The 22058-nt window shown below is 40.8% G+C and overlaps 1 protein-coding gene, 1 long non-coding RNA gene and 1 pseudogene across 2 annotated transcripts in view; 1 reads left to right on the top strand and 2 right to left on the bottom strand.

Annotated features, from left to right (window-relative positions):
- The window catches only part of ITPR1 (inositol 1,4,5-trisphosphate receptor type 1), a 346432-nt gene that overhangs the window by 267294 nt on the left and 57080 nt on the right, over positions 1-22058 (bottom strand). The window lies entirely within an intron of this gene.
- LOC116559213 lies at positions 1065-20046 on the bottom strand. The gene is made up of 2 exons (XR_004272380.1): positions 17398-20046; positions 1065-1989 (listed from the first exon to the last, which is right to left on the bottom strand). It is a non-coding gene; the product is annotated as an uncharacterized LOC116559213 (long non-coding RNA).
- On the top strand, positions 3703-3749 carry LOC116559650 (annotated as a pseudogene).

Genomic DNA, 22058 nt, shown 5'->3' with positions numbered 1-22058 from the left:
TGTGAAGAACATGCAAGATTGTTGCATAGGTACACACGTGGCAGTGTGATTTGCTGCCTTCCTCCCCATCACCTACATCTGGCATCTCTCTCCTTGCTATCTCTCCCCAGCTCCCCACCCACCTCCGTCCCTCCCCTATATCCCCCCAGCTGACCCCAGTGTGTAGTGCTCCCCTCCCTGTGTCCATGTGTTCTCATTGTTCAACACCCACCTATGAGTGAGAACATATGGTGTTTGATCTTCTGCTCTTCTGTCAGTTTGCTGAGAATGATGCTTTCCAGGTTCATCCATGTCCCTACAAAGGACACAAACTCATCGTTTTTGTTGGCTGCATAATATTCCATGGTGTATATGTGCCACATTTTCCCTGTCCAGTCTATCATTGATGGGCATTTGGGTTGGTTCCAGGTCTTTGCTATTGTAAACAGTGCTGCAGTGAACATTCGTGTGCACGAACCACAGAGTCTTAATCTCCTTCTCTTCTCAGGTCATCTTCTTCAGGCTCCCCCAATCCCACTGCACCTCAGCGACTTTGGCATAGATTTCCAGTGACCACATACCTGATAAATACCTGATAAATCTAATGAGCAGCACTCTCACCTTAATTATTTAACTTACTGGGAGTGCTGATAGTGTCTATCATTGAACCTCGCACCCCTTTAAGAACTAGCTCAAGGCAGGGCATGGTGGCTCACGCATGTAACCCCCAACACTGTGGGAGGCCAGGGCAGGTGGATCGCTTGAGCTCAGGAATTCAAGACCAACCTGAGCAACATGGTGAAATCCTGTCTCTACTAAAAGTACGAAAACATTAGCTGGGCGTGGCACATGCCTGTAGTCCCAGCTACTTGGGAAGCTGAGGTGGGAGGATCACTTGAGACCAGGAGGAGGAGGTTGCAGTGAGCTGCTATGGCACCACTGCACTGCAGCCTGGGTGACGAATAAGACTCTGTCTCAGGGAAAAAAAAACTAGCTCAAGTGTCACCTCCTCTGTGAAGCCCTCCATGACTCACCCCAGCCCCCAAGCCCACTGCACATGGTTGACTATCATCTTTGTTTGCCTATCTCTAATCTCTGTTTGGATTTGGAGTCTGGCATGTTCTATGTCACACTACAAGCCATTATCAACATGTCTCCTTTCCCACAAAAAATTAAGTTGCAAGAAAACTGAATTGATCTCTTAGGCTTTATCTTGCCCCTTCCAACCTGGAGGATTACTCAGATTCAACAAGGAATTACTCTATTAGCAATCACGTCTTTTCTCCTTATCACTAGTGCTACAGAAATGGATAAGAAAGAGCAAGAGCTAAAGAAAAACCGTGACAACAAAGTATGAAATTGTCCAATTTTACCCAGGTAAGAACTGAAGGGGAGACTCCACTTCTCTTCAATCAATCCTAACTAAACACATTACGGACCACACAGTAAGAGCTTTCCACATAACAACTTGTTCAATTCTCACATTGCAGTGAAATAGGTATATCATCCCAATTTTACAGATGGGAAAACTGAGGCAAAGAGATTAAATGCCTTTCTTGAGGCCATACTTGTAAGTGGCACAGCCAGGATTCAACCCAGGCAGTCTTAACCAACACTGCATTATCTCTCAAGACACACACCTAGGAGAAAGACGACAGAATGGAGGACTGCCTAAGCTGAACAGAGAAAGAGAGAGGAAAAGAAGTGGACTTGAGAAACACTCAACTCTACTGAGGAGGAAATTAAAAGAAGGGAAACTGGTCCTGATTGCTCTCTGTGCCAGCAGAATATCTGGTACTGGCCAAGGCCCAGGTTGGGCTGATCACAGGCCAGAGCTGCATGGGAACAATGAAGGGAAGGTAACTCAAAGCATCTGCATTGCATTCAGGAGGTTAGGAACCTGGGAAACGCCTCTACTTTGCGTTTAAACGCGCGCATGCGCACGTGTGCGTGTGTGTCTCTCCCCGTTCGTTCGTGTGTGTGTGTGTGTGTGTGTGTGTGTGTGTGTGTCTCCCCGTTGATGCATTCCTGGGTCAAACAGTCCTGATTATTTCTCACCATTCTCAACTCTGACCTGGCTCTGAACTCTGATGCTACCTGGCCTCACTTGGCTGAACTGACCCCACGTGTTCCTTACCTTTAAGCTCTTTATTTATTCAGAGCTGAGGTTCTAGGAGCTGATTCAACAGAGAGAGGTTTGCTCATAGTAGAGACTGGAATAAAGGTCAATAAATTCTGGGAAAACAACTCCTGTGCAACAAACTACTATTTGTATATAAAGTCAAGGTCCATCAAGGTAACTGTCAATTTGAAAAGCAATTATTGCACTCACGAGTTGAGGGTGGCTCTTAGAAGATCTATCCAACAAAAGAAGGAATGAATACAGCCTTGGCAATGTCTGAGGTTCAGTTTCCAATTTAGCTCCGAATTTGGCTTACAAATTCTTACAAGTCATTGACTTTTTGATTTATTTGTCCTGTGAATTTACAGATCCCCTCTCCATCTCCAACACACTCTTATGCAGTTCATTTGAGGATACGTTACAGCTCATCATACAGGGTCTTGGCTACCAAGAAAAGCAATGGGCAAGACGGGGCCAGCATTACGCCACTCAGATTCATTAGGAGTGAAGCTGAACTTCCTGGCACAAACCTTAGGTCAAAACGGCAATAAATGAAAAGAACAAAGAAACAACTACAGCCTAACGTTTTCAAACATCAATATCGCTTTGATGTTAATATACTCAGTGGAACACGAATACCGCTATTCAAACCGCTTGGACATTCATCTCCAAATTTCTGAAGCTGCACTCAATTTAATTCCCTACAAGTTGAAATTTTAATTCTATTTCAATATCAATCACATTTCTACTTAGCAGAGAGTCAACTGTTCAATCGTTTGCAGGATCTAATCTACTTCAAAAGAGAATCGGTAGCCATTCCGATCTTTGTCTTGAGGAGAGAATCAATACACGCTGTTCTCTGTGGGAACACACTCTCCTCCATGCCAAGGGGAGATGCTGACCCCAAGCAGGGAAGAGAAAGACTGTTTATTTCTTGGCACCAGGAGGCAAAATTTAATTTAAGTGTTCATGAGCTTTTCCTCTTCAAAGTGCTTCACAAATATTAACTAATTAATCTTCTCAGTACTGCTGCATATTACATAAGCTCTTTCAGGGATAAAGAACAAGGGAGGCACTGAATGGACCAGGTGGCAGAATCAGGAAGGTAAGAAACTAACCTCACAATAAGAAACCTTTTACCTGGAGGTGCTATGAGTGGTTAGGACAGGCTCCAGTGCTAGTGGTTGTGACTCTTCTATCAACTCTAGCAGTTTAAAATCAGTTAAGAAAAATAATGCGGAAACTAGGGCTGATGTGGTAATGAGCTGAAAGTTTCTTCTGGAACTAAGCCTCAGTTCCCTCAATTGTCAAGAGAGGCTGCTTACAGAACAAACTCCAGAGGGTGCTTATGAGGAATCAACAAGGTGACACATTCAAGATCTTATCACAGAGGAGCCTGCCAGTGCTCAGTACACACTGCTGCTATTAAACAAAAAGGGGGCTGTGGCTTCCAGGTGCCTAAGCAAAAAAATGGGTTAAACAGCTTCAAAATGTTTGCAGGTATTGTCCGTATTTTCATTTGTGAGAGACAATGAATGCAGCCAAAGGATATGCACCTCTTTTACGGGTTGAACTGTGTCCCCATCCCTAAAATTCCTATGCTGAGATTACAGCTCTTTTAGAATTTGTCTAGCTGCTGAAAAGCCCTTTTTAAAACTCCTATGTTGAAGTCCTAACCATAAGTAGCTCACAAAGTGTCTTAGTCGGTTCAGGCAGCTGTAACAAAATACCATGAACTAAGTGGCCCGTAAATAACAGAAATGCATTTCTCAGAGTTCTGAAAGCCTGGAAGTCTAAGATCAAAGTGCCAGCAGATTCAGAGTCAGGTAAGGACCCACTTCCTGGTTCACAGATGACACCTTCTTGCTGTGTCCTCCCATGGTGGGAGGAACGAGGGGGCACTCATCCCAATCACCTCTCAAAGGCCCCAGCTCCTAACATTACCTTGGTTATCAGGTTTCAAAGTAGGCATTTCGGGAGGACAAAAACATGCAGAATGTGACTTATTTGGTAATTCGTTCATTACAGATGTCATTAGTTAAGATGGGGTCATATTGGAATGAGGTGGGACCTATCCAACATATGACTCGGATTCTTTTAAAAAAGTAAATTTGGAGAAGGCCACACCTGCACAAAGAACACGTGCAAACATGAAGGCAGAGACAGAAGAAACAGAGCAGAAGCCAAGGAACGCCAAAGACCGCCAGCCAACCACCAGGAGCTAGGCAAGAGGCAGGATGGATTTCTTCCTATGCCTTCAGAAGAAACCAACCCTGGCCAGGTGCAGTGGTTCACACCTGTAATCCTAGCACTTTGGGAGGCCAAGTCAGGTGGATCACAAGGTCGAAAGTTCAAGATCAGCCTGACCAACATGGTGAAGCCCCATCTCAATTAAAAATACAAAAATTAGCTGGGTGTGGCGGCACACACCTGTCATTCCAGCTACTCAGGAGGTTGAGGCAGGAGAATCACTAGAACCTGGGCGGCATAGGTTGTAGTGAGCTGAGATCGTACTACCGCATGCCGGCCTGCGTGACAGAGCAAGACTCTGTTTCAAAAAAAAAAAAGGGACCAACCTTGCTGCTGACACTTTAATTGAAACAATAAATTTCTGTCGTTCAAGTCATCCAGCTTGTAGAACTTTGTTGCAGCAACCCTAGCAAACTAATAAAACCTCAAAATACTATCAGTTTTGTTTAATAAACAACCATGAACCCACCAAATCCCAAACACAAGCACACGGTTCTTGTGTGTCTCCACAGACCAGCGTGCTTGTGTTTGGGATTTGGTGGGTTCATGGTTAATCTAGCACCATTCACTTGTGACGCCAGAGACAGTAAAGCAAAGGGAGCACTGGACAACAACACAACTCAGGGTACCAGAAACAAGCACTCTGTAATTTGCTAGGAAGTCAAATTTTTATCATTCCAACTTTATGTGGCTTATAAAAACCCAACTTACATAATAATTCGCAATATGCCTACAGAGGACAAACTGCTTTTTTTTTTTTTTTTTTTTTTTTTACAGTCTCGTTCTGTCACCCAGCCTGGAGTGCAGTGGTGTGATCACAGCTCACTGCAACCTCAACCTCCTAGGCTCAAGAAATCCTCCTAGCTCAGCCTCCCGAGGAGCTGGGACCACAGGTGTGCATCATCATGGCCACCTAATTTTTTGTATTCTTTGTAGAGGTAAGGTCTCCCTTTGTTGCCCAGGCTGGTCTGGAACTCCTGGTTTCAAGCAATCCTCCTGCCTTGGCCTTTTGAAGTGCTGGGATTACAAGTGTGACGCCTGGCCAACAAAGTAATTTTTACATGGTCTGGATTACTCCCTGAGATGTGCATGGGCCAAGACACACCAATTGGCTATCTGGTGTTCAGCCTTCTTCCTGTTTCTCCAACACTGGACGTACCCACATCATTACACCCAAAGCTTTTACCCTTGTTGTTCCTGATGCTAGCATACCATTTCCCCAAAGATACACATGACCGGGTCTTCCTAAACTTGTAAGTGTCCACCTCTATGTTACCTCCTCCAGAAGATCTCCCTCACTACCTATCTAGTGCTGGCCCACCCATCCTACCCCCAGTCATGCTGCATCACGTCCTCCTTATTTTATATTCTTTGCAGCATTTATCACTCTTCTATGTAATCTTGTTTATTATGTATTATTTGCCTTCTGGTGTTTGCCTCACCCCACTAGAACGGAAGTTCTATGAGGACGAAGACTACATTTGTCTCACTCAACACTATCTCCAGTGCGTAGCATGGAGCACAGTGCACTGCAAGCACTTGAGAGATATATATATATATGGAATCAATAAATTAGCACCACTTTCAAAGGCAAATCATTTTTAGCTAAGTGCAAAGTCTTGCAGTTTATTCAAGGGAGAACCACTGGCCAGTGCAATTATAAGATCCTGGAAAATCTCAGCTTACAGGGTTGGCAATTCTAAAACCTGAGATATTGGTAATGCATATTTAAATGATCCCTACTATAAACAATTTGCTCTGTGTAATATAAACATGCCAGATAGTCCTTCCTAAGTAATCTCAGTTTAAACAATTAGTCCAACTGCTTCACTATTTTCTACACATGCTATCAGTAAAATAGTATGTGCGAATAAAACAAAATTAAGACATCTATGGTTATCACAAGCCAACCTTTTAATAAAATTGAGACTATTACAATCCAAAATGCAAACCTACTTGTTGCAACTTAACATTATTGTCTAATAATTTTTCTTATAAAAATAGAAATTGAGAATTATTTTTAGAAAAGCAAGATATTTTGATAAGATGTATCTAAATTTCAATCTTTTACAGCAGGCTCATCCAACCCACGGCCCAGGGCAGCTCTAAAGGCAGCCCAATGCAAATCCATAAACCTTCTGAAAAGGTTTATGAGATCTGTTTGCAATTTTTTTTTTTTTTTTTTTTTTTTTTAGCTCATAAGCTGTTGTTAGTGTGAGTGTATTTTGTGTGTGGCCTAAAACAATTCTTCTTCTTCTAATGAGGCCCAGGGAAGCCAAAAGATTGGACACCACTCTTTCACAGGTTCAAAAAGTAAACAAATGTTAAAGACAAATTGAATAAATGTCAGTGGCCTAGGAGCTATTCAATTCAACTTGTCTAAATCATTCCCCTAAGAAAAACAGCCATCCTGAGTCATAAGCTCTGAATCCTCAATGTGACCTTTAGAGCAAAACAAACAGTTATCTGTTTATATTTTAAAATAGTTATTGGCAGGTCTATTGCTCATGTTCTTTTAACCCACGTTAAATTAAAAAAAAAAATCCTTTAAGTCATTCAGGCTAAACCATGAATATTACAAACCAACGCTGTGATTTTAAAACAATAATAACAAAGAAGTCCCCAGGCCAATTTAACACCATCCAAAATCCATTCCAGATCCAAAAATCAGAGTTAAATTAACTAACATATGCATTTTCTTATTTTCTCCTTTCCTCCTCTTTTTGGCCTATATAGAGCAATGGACCCAAAAAAGTCAGTAAGTTTGGACCTACAAATGTGGTGAGTTTCAGTTCTTGGTACACATATTCTATAAAATTCTGTATTTGCAAAGGTCAAAAGGTTTACCCATTCCCTCTAAAAAAAAAAAAAAAAAAAAAAAGCTTGTCAAATCAAGCTGGGATTTCTTGAGCCATCATAAATCACTCAGTCACATTATCCTTATCAGTCACTGGAACTGGTTTGTCTATTTTTAGGACAGTACAGGTAGACAATGGGAAATTCCACATCATCCTTCTCCATTAGGGCATCTCTGTATTTGTTAAGATGAAATTTCACTCTCATTTTTATCAGTTACGGAAACAATCAGCTACTAGGCCAAGCAGATCATCTCCTTTCATGGCCTACTTATTCAAAACGATTCAGCACTTACATATGGACAATCAGCAAGTCACAGCCAACAAGGTCAGCTGCTGGAAATAAATCAGGAGACAAACCCAAGGTTCTCTACCTCTTCCTACAGACATCTCCAGCAGAATCAGTGAACACAGCACCTAAGTCATCAGCCTGCATCCTCAAAGCAGCAAAAGGCCATCATGAAATCAATTCATTGGTTTCCAAGTTGTCTAGGATCCTGGATTCAAAGCAACTATTTTTAGCAAAGTTCAAAAGGTTAAAAGAACACCAACAAAAAGCCAATCAAACCAAGACAGAGGTTCTAGAGCATTCACTAACCACTCAATGACGTTATAATAAGTCGCTGTCACCTCTATTTCTTCCCTGCATGAGACCTTGGAGATAGATTAAGCGGCAGAGGCTAAATTACTGTCTCTACTACCCACGCGCTAAAGTTCATCAGTTCCTCCAGAACTGTTCAAGATTCTTTCAAGGCTGTAATGTGACTGACATTTTTTCCTTTCTCCTTGAAAGAAAAATCCAAATCCAGTTCTCTCTTCCTCCAGAGAAAGCTTAACACGGAAGTCACCTCTTATGCTTCTGGATTATTCACATCGTTTAAAGAAAGAGGGAAAAAAACAAATACTATTCAATGTGCTTCCTTCTTCAAAAATAGTAGTCAGGAAACTGATGTAAACATTGAGCATTAAGAACGCTACAAAATAATAAATAATGTATATGTGTACCACCAATACAATTTTATTACAATTTTTTTAAAAAATCTGTGCAATATTCTGAAATCTGAGAGACAATCTTATTACACTAATTGGGGGAGGTGCCTTTACCTTCTGTTGGTGAAATATAAAAAAAGGTAGCCTACAATTTTCTCCCTACTTTTTGTTTGTCCATCTGTGCATCCACCAATCCATATATATGCCAAATGTCGTATTACTGTGCTGCAGTTATTTAAGCATTTTTAAATTTATGTACATGCCAAGTACATAAATGACATAGTAAGTCATTTAATCATAAGAACCAGGACTATTTTCTCCATTTTACAGATGAGGAAACTGAGACAGACAGAGGTTAAGTAAGTCACCCAAAGTCACAGAACTATTTAGTATGAGAGCCAGAGTCAAAACCAAGCAGTCTGGCTGTAGAACTCAAGCTCTGAACCAGTACCCATCACTGCCTATTAGGAAGGGAGACTAGCATGTCAAATTGGGAGGCCCTATATATTTTAGTGATTAAGGGTATTAGAAAGACCTTGTTTCTATACATGCTGAGTCATTTACTAGCTTGGTGACCCTACACAAAGTTACCTAATCTTCCTGGGCTTCAGGTTTCTTGTGTGGATTATATGGATTCTCCCACAGTGTGTGGTATGGATAAAAATAATTTAAAACAGTTAGTAAAATGGCTGGCTCCCAGGGAGGAATCCATTAACTATTAGCTTTAAAAATAATTACTTACATGTGGCAAAATGCATTGGCATGCATATTCACAAACTGCCCTCTCTGACTAGACTAAAAAATACTGAAGAACAATTATTTTTACTCATATTGGCATGCAAAGAATTGTGCCCAAAATAACTGATATGTAAAGGTTCCTGCATTCGAGATGTTTAAATTTAGTCATTAAAAACAAGTTTTTATAAAAATATTCTTAAAGAGAACATAAGGCTTTTAAAATATATACAGTTTTCTATACTTTTTAACCCTTAACATTTTTAAAGCAAATTAAAACTTTTTGAAAATTCTTCATCAAATTAATGCATGCACACATTTTTAACATCAAATATTATTCAGTAAGTCAATGGCGTAATAAAAAGGAAAAGGGAACTATTCAAGATTAGAAGACTCAGAAGAAACTAGAGAGACATAACACCCATACACAAGAGGGGGCTTTGTTTGGAACCTGATTTGAACATATTATTTAAAAAAAAAAAAAAAAAAAAACCACTACTTTTTCAGGTGGACACAGTGGCACATGCTGCAGTGCTAACTACTGAGGAGCCTAAGGCAGCAGCAGGATCATTTGCACCCAGGAGTTTGAGACCAGCCTGGGCAACATAGCAAGACCCCTTCTCTAAATACTACTACTACCAATAAAATTTAAAAGCACTTTTTTCAATCAAACAAAATTCAATATGGTAATGATAAGGAATTGTTAGTTTTATTAGGTGTGATAATGATATTGTGGCTAACTAAGTAGAAGTCCTTTTTCTTGAGATGCATTTGAAAATAACTGGAGCCAAATGGCATGACATTTGAATTTTTTAAGATACCAGTCAAAAAAAAAAAAAAAAAGACAGATGAAACAAAAATGGTAAAATTAAGTATGGTAGGTTCTTGGGGGCTCACTGTATTACTCTATTTTTCTGGATTTGGGAACTTCCATTGGAGAAGAGGTTTTAAAAATCACATTATCTTAAAATGTAGTCCCTTGACCTGTACCAGGAGCTCCTTTTCCCAAATGTCTTCTCCAGAGAAGACATATTCTTAGTTCTTTAATTTCCAATTCATTATTTTCCTCTTAAAAGGAAACTAAATTGCTATTTCCTTGCCTATGAATGTTCTCATTTTTTATTAAAAAAGTAGTTCCTTTAATTTCTGCTGCATCACCTACAATAGCTCTTAAATGCCCCACTTTGATATTATCAGAGCCCTCTTCACTGTTCCACATCTTTCCATTCCTTACCATCTATGGTCTACATTTTTACTTTTATATATATTAAAGGTTGATTAGCATTACTGTTTTATAACCATGAGCTTTGTACTTTTTCTATAAATTGATTCTGTGTTTATATTACAACCATGTAAATATTTTTCTATGCATGTCAAATAATGTAACATGAATACATTTCAATTTTACCTCAGTTTTAGTTTTTCCTGGAGTTTCTAATTGCTTTTATTTTTCCTTGCACTATTTGCCATTAGTATGCCCTTAACTTTCTTCAAACTCTTCATTCTATCAGGCATTCTACTGGTTAACTGTATGTCCAATTACGATTTTCCCCCTACATCTTAGGCATGTTAAGCCTGTCAACCGATGGAAGAAATTCTCACTCAGAACATCTATTCTTAAGCATATGATCCCACTTTTTAAACTGAATTGAGAAGTTGGCCAGTTTGAGAATGGTCCAAACACTCTTATAAACTTATTCAGAGGGGACAAACGATCTTCTTGTAGGAAGGAAAAAAGAAAAGTGGAGGCAGAGCTTAAAAAAAGTAGCTTATGTAGATGTAATAAAACTCACTTTATAACCAGAGGATTTCACCATAAATTTATGAATACCAGTGAATTTATAGTGAGTGCTAAAATAACCATATTTTTTTAGAAGGGAGGTGTGCATCTACATGAATCTGTAATTACATTTACATTTAGAATAATTGGGAACACCCCTACCCCCATCTTGCTTCTGAGTCATATTCCTACACTATAACTTTGATAAAGGAAAAAAATACAAAATCTGCAAAACTAATGTGAAGAAAAAGAAACCTTAAACAATTATTTTACAAACAATGCCAAGTGCTAAAGAAATATATAATCCTTTAAGCTTGAAAGCCACAGATCAGTATTCAGAGGTCTAGCAAAAGATTTAGCCAAAAGTTTTCATCAAAAGGAGGCCCAACTAAACACAGTCGCAAGGGAATTATCACGACAAGCCTGGGCAACATAGCAGAAACAAACAAAAAAAAAGTAGGGATGGTGATTACATAGTGATATGGTTTGTCTGTGTCCCCACCCAAATCTCATCTTGAATTGTAGCTCCCGTAATTCCCACTTGTTGTGGGAGGGAGCCAGTGGGACGTAATTGAATAACAGGGGTGGGTCTTTCCAATGCTATTCTGATGATAGTGAAAAAGTTTCACAAGATCTGATGGTGGTTTTTTTTGTTTGGTTTTTTTGTTTTTGTTTTTTTTGTGTGTGTGTGACGGAGTTTTGCTCCTGTTACCCAGGCTGGAGTGCAATGGCTCGATCTCGGCTCACCGCAACCTCCGCCTCCTGGGTTCAGGCAATTCTCCTGCCTCAGCCTCCTGAGTATCTGGGATTACAGGCACGCGCCACCATGCCCAGCTAATTTTTTGTAGTTTTAGTAGAGACGGGGTTTCACCATGTTGACCAGGATGGTCTCGATCTCTTGACCATGTGATCCACCCGCCTCGGCCTCCCAAAGTGCTGGGATTACAGGCGTGAGCCACCACGCCCAGCCTGATCTGATGGTTTTATAAAGGAGAGTTCCCCTGCACATGCTGTCTCTTGCCTGCTACTATGTAAGATGTGTCTTGCTTTCCCTTCGCCTTCGGCCATGATTGTGAGCCCTCCCCAGTCACGTGGAACTGTGATTCAATTAAACCTTTTTCCTTTATAAATTACCCAGTCTTGGGTATGTCTTTATTAGCGGCATGAGAATAGACTAATACACACAGTGATTAAGAGTTGAGATTCTGGGCTCAAGTCATCAGTTGTCCCTCACTGAATTGGTGGTTTCAGACTGTAAAGATCTTACTACATCGTCCTTTTTGTAAAGAATTTCTATTTGGTTAGGTGTTGTGAGAATACATACGAAACATTCAGCACAATGTTAACTAAAGGTTAGTCACCGATATTATCAGCACTCAAAAGCCATACTGTGCCTGAATGCTTGACCATTTCTCCCCCAAAAAGTTTCTCCAACGTTCCTCAGTATTTTACTCAAACAAGCTGAAAAAGTACGTCCACACAAAAACCTGCACAGGGATATTTATAGCGGCCTTATTCATAATTGCCAAAACTTGGAAGCAACCAACATATCCTTCAGTAAGTGAACGAATAAATAAACCATGGTATATCCAGGCAATGGAATACTACTCAGTGCTAAAAAGAAATGGGTTATCCAGCCATGAAAAGACATGGAGGAAACTTAAATGTACATTACTAAGTGAAAGAAGCCAATCTGAAAAGGCTACCTAGAAGATTCTAACACTACCACATTCTGGAAAAGGCAACTAGGGAAACAAACAAAAAAGAAATCAGTAGTTGCCAGGCGTTGCGAAGAGGGAAGAACAAATAGGAGGAGCACAGAGATTCTTAGGGCAGTGAAACTATTCTGTATGATACTTCGGTATCATACCTCAGATACTTCAGCAGTAGATACATTTGTCCAAATCCATAGAATCTATGACTTCAAGAATGAACCCTAATATAAATGATGGGCTCTGGGTGATGATAATGGGTCCAGGTAGCTTCATCAATTGTAACAAATGTACCACCCTGAGGGGAGGTGTTACTAGTGAGAGAGGCTGTGGAGTAGGGGAGGGGACAAATGAGAAATCTCTGTACCTTCCTATCAATGTTGTTGCAAACTTAAAAAAAAAATAGTTTTTTTTTCTTAATAAGGCATGGACTTTATTTAGTAATAATGTATTCTAATACATAATATTGGTTCATTATTTGTGATAGTGTGTCATATTAATGTGAGATGTTAGCAATGGGAACACTGGATCTGGGGTATATGAGAAGTCTCTTCACAATTTTCTGTAAATCTAAAACTTCCCTTAAATTAAGTTGATTACTGCAATAAAGGCCTCTGTTACTATTCACTATATTTGGAGCCCTATATAAAATTAGTAAAAAAGCTCTGAATTAAAAATCGAACACCCAGTTTCAGCTTCTGGTGATGGCTGCATAGCTCCTATAGGATCATATTCCACTATAAATCCTAGACAATACAGCTTCCAGTGAGGTAGAACAAGCAAGTAGATAAAGGTGGGGAATCCGCACCTGGAAGTAAGAAAGGCACTGGGTAGATTTCTAATTTTTTTTTTCTTATTATACTTTAGGTTCCGGGGTACATGTGCAGAACATGCAGGATTGTTGCATAAGTACACACATGGCAATGTGGTTTGCTGCCTCCATCTCCCCATCACCTACATCTGGCATTTCTCCCCATGCTATTCCTCCCCAATCTCCCCGCCCTCCATCCCTCCCTTGGCACCCCCCAACAGGCCCCAATGTGTGTTGCTCCCCTCCCTATGTCCATGTGTTCTCATTGTTCAACACCTGCCTATGAGTGAGAACATGTGGTGTTTGATTTTCTGTTCTTGTGTCAGTTTGCTGAGAATGGTGGTTTCGAGAATCATCCATGTCCCTACAAAGTACACAAACTTATCATTTTTATGGCTGCATAGTATTCCATGGTGCATATGTGCCACATTTTCCTTGTTCAGTCTATCATCGGTGGGCATTTGGGTTGGTTCCAGGTCTTTGCTATTGTAAACAGTGCCGCTATGAACATTAAGTGGGCATGTGTCTTTATAATAGAACGATTTATAATCCTTTGGATATATACCCAGTAATATGATTGCTGGGTCAAATGGAATTTCTATTTCTAGGTCCTTGAGGAAGCACCACACTGTCTTCCACAATGGTTAGAATAATTTACACTCCCATCAACAGTGTAAAAGTGTTCCTATATTAAAGTTTTTTTAACTAAATTATTTAAAATACACTTCTTTGATAATTTTATTTCTATGCTACCAATCACATAACTCACATTTGCACATGTGAACAAAGAGCTAGGTAAAGGATCTCACTTGTAAAATGAGGCACGATGCAGTGTCCAGGAGCACTGGCCCTGGAGCTGACCTGCCTGCATGCAAATCCTGACTTTGAGCCATGTGACCTTAAGCAGATGATTTAATTTCTTCTTCCTGCCTCAGTTTCTTCAACTGTAAGACAAGCCTCGTTATGCAGTTACAAGGATTAAATTGGTTAATATTTGTACAGCATTTAGGACAGCACGGGGTACAAAAGTAAGAACTATATAAATTTTTGTTAAGTAAATTGCAGTATTGCCCATGATGGTAAAAAAATAAATAGCTTGAATGTTTATCATTCAGAGAATGGCTGATTACACTATGTCACATCCACGCTATGGAATCCTCCTCAATTGCTGAAGAAAACTAGATCGCAGATTAGTAGGCACTGACACCACCAAAAAATGGGCTAAGAAAGGAATCAGGTGAAAAAAACAAATTGCAGAAGACTAATTATAGGTTAAAATTACTAAAAATGCATGTTTTAATATACACCTATATGTCTTCAAATGAATAGGAAACAGACTGGAAAGATACACACCAAACTGCCAAAAGCAATCGGTTGTGTCTGAAGACCGAGGCTCTAGCCCTGTCTCTGTAAGAACTACCTGTACAATCTTGGCTAAGCTGCCTAAAGCAGGAAACACCTAAGGTAGTTTCCTCACCTTAACGCAGGAGAGGCAGGGATGACTCGATTCAGTAATCCCTCTAATTGATTCCAATCCCCCAAATATCCTGACTTTGATTATGAGATTCTGGTGCTTTCTATAAATAAAAACACTGAATTCTCCAACACTTCATCCTTTATTAGAAGCCCTATGGAACATGGTGTGTTTCAAAAGCAAAGCCTATGACAGATGGAAACATATTCCGTGTGGGTACAGTTCCAACCCCAGATCATGCTCTCAGTAACAAAATCTTTCTTCACCCCAGCCCCCACACGTCGTGTGCTCCTAGAAAAGATAATTGCCTTATCCATTGATATATGAGCAACAGTTTCTTTATTGCCATTTTTGCTTTTTCCTTGGATTGTCATCAGAAATGTATTTACACTATCATTCATAAACATATGTAACTCAATTAATCCAGCCACAAGCAGGAAGACAGGAAACTGCTGTTTTAAAATCAGGGTCAGGTTGTCATCCTCCACCCAATGACAAGTGAGACAGATACTTTGAGTCACCGGCCTCCATTATGATTCTAGGTCACCGTCGGGTGAACCAAAACCTCAGTCGTCAATCTCTGCCTATCCAGCTCTCTCTCATTGATGTAACCTGGAGCCACACTCCTTCCCATTCTGCCTTCCTGCCACCCTGCGACCCCTTCCCCTCCAGCCCATCCCACCACTGAGTTCACCACCGTATATCCCCAGCACCTATGCCAGTGCCTGGCACACAGCCAGCATCAAAAACAAGAATTCAATTGATTCATGCCCACAAAAAAACATTTACTAACTAGGCCAATACATGTAATTATCAGACTAATCTTCCTAAAGGAAAGTACCGATTCCTTCTGTGACTCGGCAAAAGTGTATTCTCGAAAACCTGTAGCACCTATGATGTGTCAAATGTTGTACTCATTTCTGACAAAATAAAGAATGATACACTGCTAAGCTCACAGGTATCAGTGGGCCTCTATTCCTACCAAAGAGAATAGAATTCATCACCAATTCTGCCACTCTGTGACTGTGATCTTGGGCAAGATACTTAAATTCTCTGAACCTGTTTCCTTCATTAATAAGATGGGGATACTGCTACTATTAACTCATGAGACTGCCCTCACTGCTAAATGAGGTAATGCACATAATACATTTAGCATAGTAAGATACCAATAAATGTTGTTTTTAAAATTAATAATAGTATTAGGGCTGGGCAAAGTGACTCACACCTGTAATTAAAGCACTTTGGGAGGCCAAGGAGGGCAGACTGCTTGAGCCCAGGAGTTCAAGACCAGCCTGGGCAACATGGCAAAATCCCGTTTCTATAAAAATAAAAAATATGAGCCAGGCTGAACACAGTGGCTCACGTCTGTAATCCTAGCACTTTGGGAGGCAGAGATGGGTGGATCACCTGAGGTCAGCAGTTCAAGACCAACCTGGCCACCATGGTGAAACCCCATCTCTACTAAAAATATAAAAATTAGCCAGGCGTGGTGGCAGGCACCTGTAATCTCAGCTATTCGGGAGGCTGAGGCAGGAGAATACCTTGAACCTGGGAGGTGGAGATTGTAGTGAGCCGAGATCACGCCACTGCACTCCAGCCTGGGCAACAAGAGTGAGACTCTGTCTCAAAAAAAATTTATTTTTAATAAAAATTTGCCAGGCGTGGTGGTTCGAGCCTGTAGTCCCAGCTACTCAGGAGGCTGAAGTGGAGGATCACGTAAGCCCAGGAGGTAGAGGTTACATCGAGCTGAGATCACACCACTGCCCTCCAGCCTGGGCAACAGAGCAAGCTCCTGCCTCAAGCCCATTCAAAGGTGGGCAAAGGATATAAACAGACACTTTTCAAAAGAAGACATTTATGAGGCCAACAAATATATGAAAAAATGCTCATCATCACTGGTCATTAGAGAAAAGCAAATCAAAACCACATTGTGATATCATCTCACACCAGTTAGAATGGCGATCATTAAAAAATCTGGAGACAACAGATGCTGGAGAGGATGTGGAGAAATAGGAACATTTTTACACTGTTGGGGGGAGTATAAATTAGTTTAACCATCGTGGAAGACAGTGTTGTGATTCCTTAAGGACCTAGAAATAGAAATTCCATTTGACCCAGCAATCCCATTACTGGGTATATATCCAAAGGATTATGAATCGTTCTATTATAAAGACACATGCACACGTATGTTCACTGCGGCACTGTTTACAATAGCAAAGACCTGGAACCAACCCAAATGCCCACCGATGATAGACTGGACAAGGAAAATGTGGCACATATACTCCATGGAATACTATGCAGCCATAAAAAAAGATGAGTTGGGGTCCTTTCTAGTGACATGGATGAATCTTGAAACCATCATTCCCAACAAACTGACACAAGAACAGAAAATTAAACACTGCATGTTCTCGCTCATAGATGGATGTTGAACAATGAGAACGCATGGACACAGGGAGGGGAGCATCACACACTGGGGTCTGCTGCAGGGGGATAGGGGAGGGACGGAGGCGGGTAGGGAGGTTGAAGAGGGATAACATGGGGAGAAATGCCAGATATAGGTGATGGGGGGATGGAGGCAGCAAATCACATTGCCATGTAGGTACCTATGCAACAATCCTGCATGTTCTGCACAAGTACTCCAGAATCGAAAGCACAGTAAAATATATATATATATATATATGAATGAAACAATAATAGCAAGAACAAAATTCAAATGTGTTAGTGAATTGAAGACTTCAAAACCTGGTACCAATAAACCACTTTAAGCCTCAACCTCACATACCCTGTCTATCTGTCAAAAAAATCATTATCTGGAATCTGCCCAACTGTGCTTTGGTCCTGTAATTCACTGTAGAAAACCATCCCACCCCTTATCCCAACCCTCACTCCATTCATCGTTAACTCCTACCCATCCTTTGTTGCCCAGCTTAATATTCCTTCTCTGTATGTTTCTCTGCCCATCATAGCACCTCCCTCCACAGTAAACTTCATCTACGGTCCTATGGTACTTTAAAACAGCACCTCATCTATTCTTCATAGCGCATTCATTCAACATGCTTTTGCGATGAAAGACACATCTGTTTCGTGACAGGTGTTTCATTTTGTGTTGGAGATGCTGGGGTCAACGAGGAAGTCCCTGCCCACAGTCTAGCAACAGAGTTAGGCATAAAATAAATAATTACTATCATGCTGTGAAACATATAATCAGTCTTTGATCCTGTTTCCTAGCATGCAACTCCTAAAATACTTAGAAACACCAAAGTGATGTCTTTTGCATGCTAATGAGTTGACTGGTGGCTGGCAGGCCCTAGGTAGCTTCTAGGTGGAGACGGTCACCAGAAAAAACAAGGCAGGATTAGAGGATCAGGCTTCCAGCCCAGAAAGAGGGGAGGGAAGAGAGGCTGAAGGTTAAGCTGATCACCAATAGCCAATGATTTAACCAGTCATGCTTACATAATGAAGCTTCCATAAAAACCCAAAAGGACCAGCTTCAGAAAGCTGAACATGTGGAGGCAGACAGGATGGTGAACAAGAGCTCATCCACATGCGGGGGAGGATAGTGCACCCCAACTCCATAGCAACAGAAGCTCCTATACTCAAGACCCTTCTGACCTCACCCTATGTAGCTCTTCCTCTGGCTGTTTGTATCCTTTGTAGTATGCTTTATAATATGTGGGTAAACATGCTTCCCCAAGTTCTGTGACCCACACTAGCAAATTAATCAAACCCAAAGAGGGGGTTCATAGGACTCCAAACTTACAGCCAGTCAGTCAGACATTCCAGAGGCCTAAACTGGTGTGTCAGGTGGGAAGCGGGGCACTCTTGGGGGCTGAGCGTCCAACCTGTGGAATCTAATGCTATCTCTAGTTAAACAGTACACTGGAGGACACCTGGCTGTTATCCACTGCAGAAATGATTGCTTGCTTGGTGATGGGGAGAATTTCCCCCCACCCCATTTGGTCACAGAAGTATTCTGTGTTGATTGTTATTGAGTGAGAGACTAGAAAAAGCACTTTGAGTTTGTTTTTTTCCACGATCAGAACTATCCAAATAATTTCTGCATTAGAATTGTGATAAGCATCATAAGCAAAACAGATAAAAATACAAATGGGATTACTTCTGCTGTCTTGAGAACTAGACTAAAGGCAAGTCTGTTTCAACATGGAACCTCCAGAGCATACTTCATAAATGCTTGTTAGAGTCAATCAAAATTATCTTTTCTATTAAAAGTTAACTCATTTGAGAGTAGGGACTTTGTCTCAGCAGAGATGCAGTAAAAAGAATAAGATGCGACTGGGTGCAGTTATCACTTGTTGACTTACCAGCCATGTAACTTAAGCTGACTTCTCCGATTTCAGATTCTTCACATGAGTAAGAGAATAAGCCTTTAGAAATCATTAAAAGCACTATACATGGAATATTATCTGTATCTAGCCTGCTACAATTAACGCATGCTGTAAATATAGCGAGGGTTTGGCAGATGTTTGTTAAATGAATGTTAAGTCCCTGGCCAAGGCCAGGAGTGAGCTGTTATGACCTTGATTCATGAGCAAGGACCAGTGTCAGCCCTGAAACATCTACTCAACCCTTTATAATTAAAACATGGAATAATTTCTCTAGATAAGAAGCATGGACATTTCTTGGCAACGCTTAGAGATGAGAAAGATCTGTTCTCATAAAAGACCCTGTACGCTGAAGCTATCAGAAGACAGTGTTTTCACAAGGACTCATTTCTGAATCGCTTCATGACTTCACATCTCAATCCCAGAACCAAAAGTGAGGGCCAGTGGAAGAGGTCATCCCATAAATGCAGTGATGCTGGTGTGATTCTAACACCGCCTCTCCATTCCCATTATTTTTCCCTTCTAGGCTCCAGATGGTCTTTTTTGTTGTTGTTACAAGCAACCAAGACAAGAATAAGAGCAACAAAACACATGTTGTAGAAAAGGTATTTCCCTGAAGCCCTGGCTTGGTCTCCAAACCACCACTATGAGATGCCGCAGCTGGTATCTTCTCTTCCAAGTCGCTGTCCCGTCACATACGTACACATGAGCACTTCAGCTACAGCTGCTCTGTGCAGAGGGGAAGATAGCTCTATGCAAGATGTAAACACAAAGCCAGGCAGCACTATTCTATTCTCAGTCTTCTTCCCCTTCGCCAGCCATTTTTGTTTCCTAGTGGAGTCATCTCAATCTTCAACAAGTCACTGTTTTTTTTTGTTTGTTTGTTTTTGTTTTTGTTTTGTTTTTTGTTTTTTTAAAGAGACAGGGTCTGGCTCTGCCACCCAAGCTGAAGTACAGTAGCATCATCATAGCTCACTACAGCCTCTACTTCCTGGGCTCAAGTGAGCTCTGGCCTCAGCCTCCCTTGTAGCGGAGACTACGTGTATGTGCCACTATGCCCCGCTAACTTCTCAATTTTATATAGAGACACAGTCTCACTATGTTGCCCAGGCTGGTTTCAAATCCCTAGTTTCAAGGAATCCTCCCACGGCTCAGCATTTCTTCTTTTTATTTTTTTTTAACTTCTTTCAGCCCATGCTGGAAAAGCATGCCATTCATATCATGGATGAAATCTAACTTGAGGATAACTGGCCTAATTATGCTCTCAGGTAATCTCGATTTTTCATGTAACAGTTTAGAGACATTTATTATATTCCAGGCATAAGGTTAACAATAGTCTGCAATCATTTATTATGGACCAGGCACTACATGATTTTCATGAAGCCTCCAATAAAATCAATGCCACAACCCTGTTAGGTAGACGGAAGTGCATCTGTGGGTTGGACGGTCACCAAGCACTCTGGCAGCAGACTGGCCAATGCCCATGTGCTGTCACCTGTGCCTACAGTGTTTCTGCTGTGAGGATGGGGAAGCTTGTGTGGCCCTTGAGTCTAAATGGCACATGTGCTAGAAATCCCCAGTATGGCCCTGTTCAGAGAGATCTGGGGTCTCAGAGAACTTTTAACAGCCAGAAATTAACCCCAACAAGAACAGCTTTCTGGCGTGTGCCAGAAAGTTGTTAGCAGTTGTTAGCAGACAACTTGCAAACAATGACAGGGAAGTTAAAACTGTAGAGAAAGAGACTGAAAGCAAAGGAAATCCTGCAGACACTGATTTCATCCGACAAAACAGTCCTCTAAAGCAAACAGGGGCAATTAAGAGTTGTTTCAAAAAGAAAGTCTTGTTTTGTTTTTTTGGGGGCAGGGAAGAACCAACCACTCCTGGCTTTTCAGTTGGTAGACGTATCTATGTCCTTTTCTTTCCTCGAAGGGCTCAGGCAGTGTGGGGCATTTCCTGGGTCTGAATCACCTTCATGAGAGAATATGCATAGAAAAGGGAGAATATCCAAGAGGAATAAAGCGACAGTTAACTGACAATTTCTTACTTCTCGGCATTCCCACTTATAGGTCTAGGAGAAAAAAAGGGCCGGAGACTACTGATGAAAACCCAAGATGAAGAATCCAAGACCAGTTCTGCCAGAATTTAGTTTCATTCCCCAGAGGAGGACAGCAGCCCCACTTTTCAGATGGAAGACAGCACCTAAGGCACTTGAGAAAAATTCATCTGATCAGAGACACCAACATTTTCCAGGTTTAAAAAAAAAAAAGAAAGAAAAAGGAAAGGGAGGAAGGGAGGAACAAAGGGAGGAAAGGAGGAAAGGGAGGAACGAAGTGAGGGAGGGAGGGGCGAAGGAAAGAGGGAGGGGAGGAGAGGGAAAGAGACAGGAGAGGAGGGGAAGGGAGGGATCCTCCAAATTCAAGGGCTGATGTTTTTGAGAAATGAACAAAGTGCTTTAATGCTTCATTTACAATGAAGCTGTCAGGATTTCAGAAGCTTAGAAGTTCTTTCCCATTTTTTATTTTTTTGCCACAAAAAAATATAACTTGAGGCCCCTCTGGTTACACAGCCCTGGTAAGTCTCTAAATTATATGCAACGTCAATTTTAAATATTCTGTGACAAAATGCAAAGGATGATTACTAAATACTCCTGTCAGTGCCTTTGTCCATTTTTAAAAAGAAAAGCATATTTATTTAAACTATGTATTATAGGCAAATGAATATTTAGAAGTTTCTTTTTAAACATTTATACACTACAATTTTCATGTTAACCAATAATTCCTAAAAGTTAACAAATCGAGAGGGTTTAAGTTCTTTTCTGCTAACTTGACAACCAAGAACGCCCTGCTGTTGTTCACACTCTGTGACCAAGAAGAAAAATAAGTCCTCCCCTCCTGAAAAGTGACTCCTTGGTAACATGGCAACACACATCGGCCTTCCATTTCAAGAAGTCAGTTTTTACTGAGAAGGGAGAATTAACAACCCAGATTCTTAATAGGGTTCACAGACG

The sequence above is a fragment of the Sapajus apella genome, unplaced genomic scaffold (assembly GCF_009761245.1).
Source record: "Sapajus apella isolate SASKATOON/1434 unplaced genomic scaffold, GSC_monkey_1.0 scaffold23, whole genome shotgun sequence".
NCBI classification, from domain to species: domain Eukaryota; kingdom Metazoa; phylum Chordata; class Mammalia; order Primates; family Cebidae; genus Sapajus; species Sapajus apella.
Note: the sequence above shows the minus strand (reverse complement) of the source record. Positions and strands in the feature narration are given on the sequence as shown.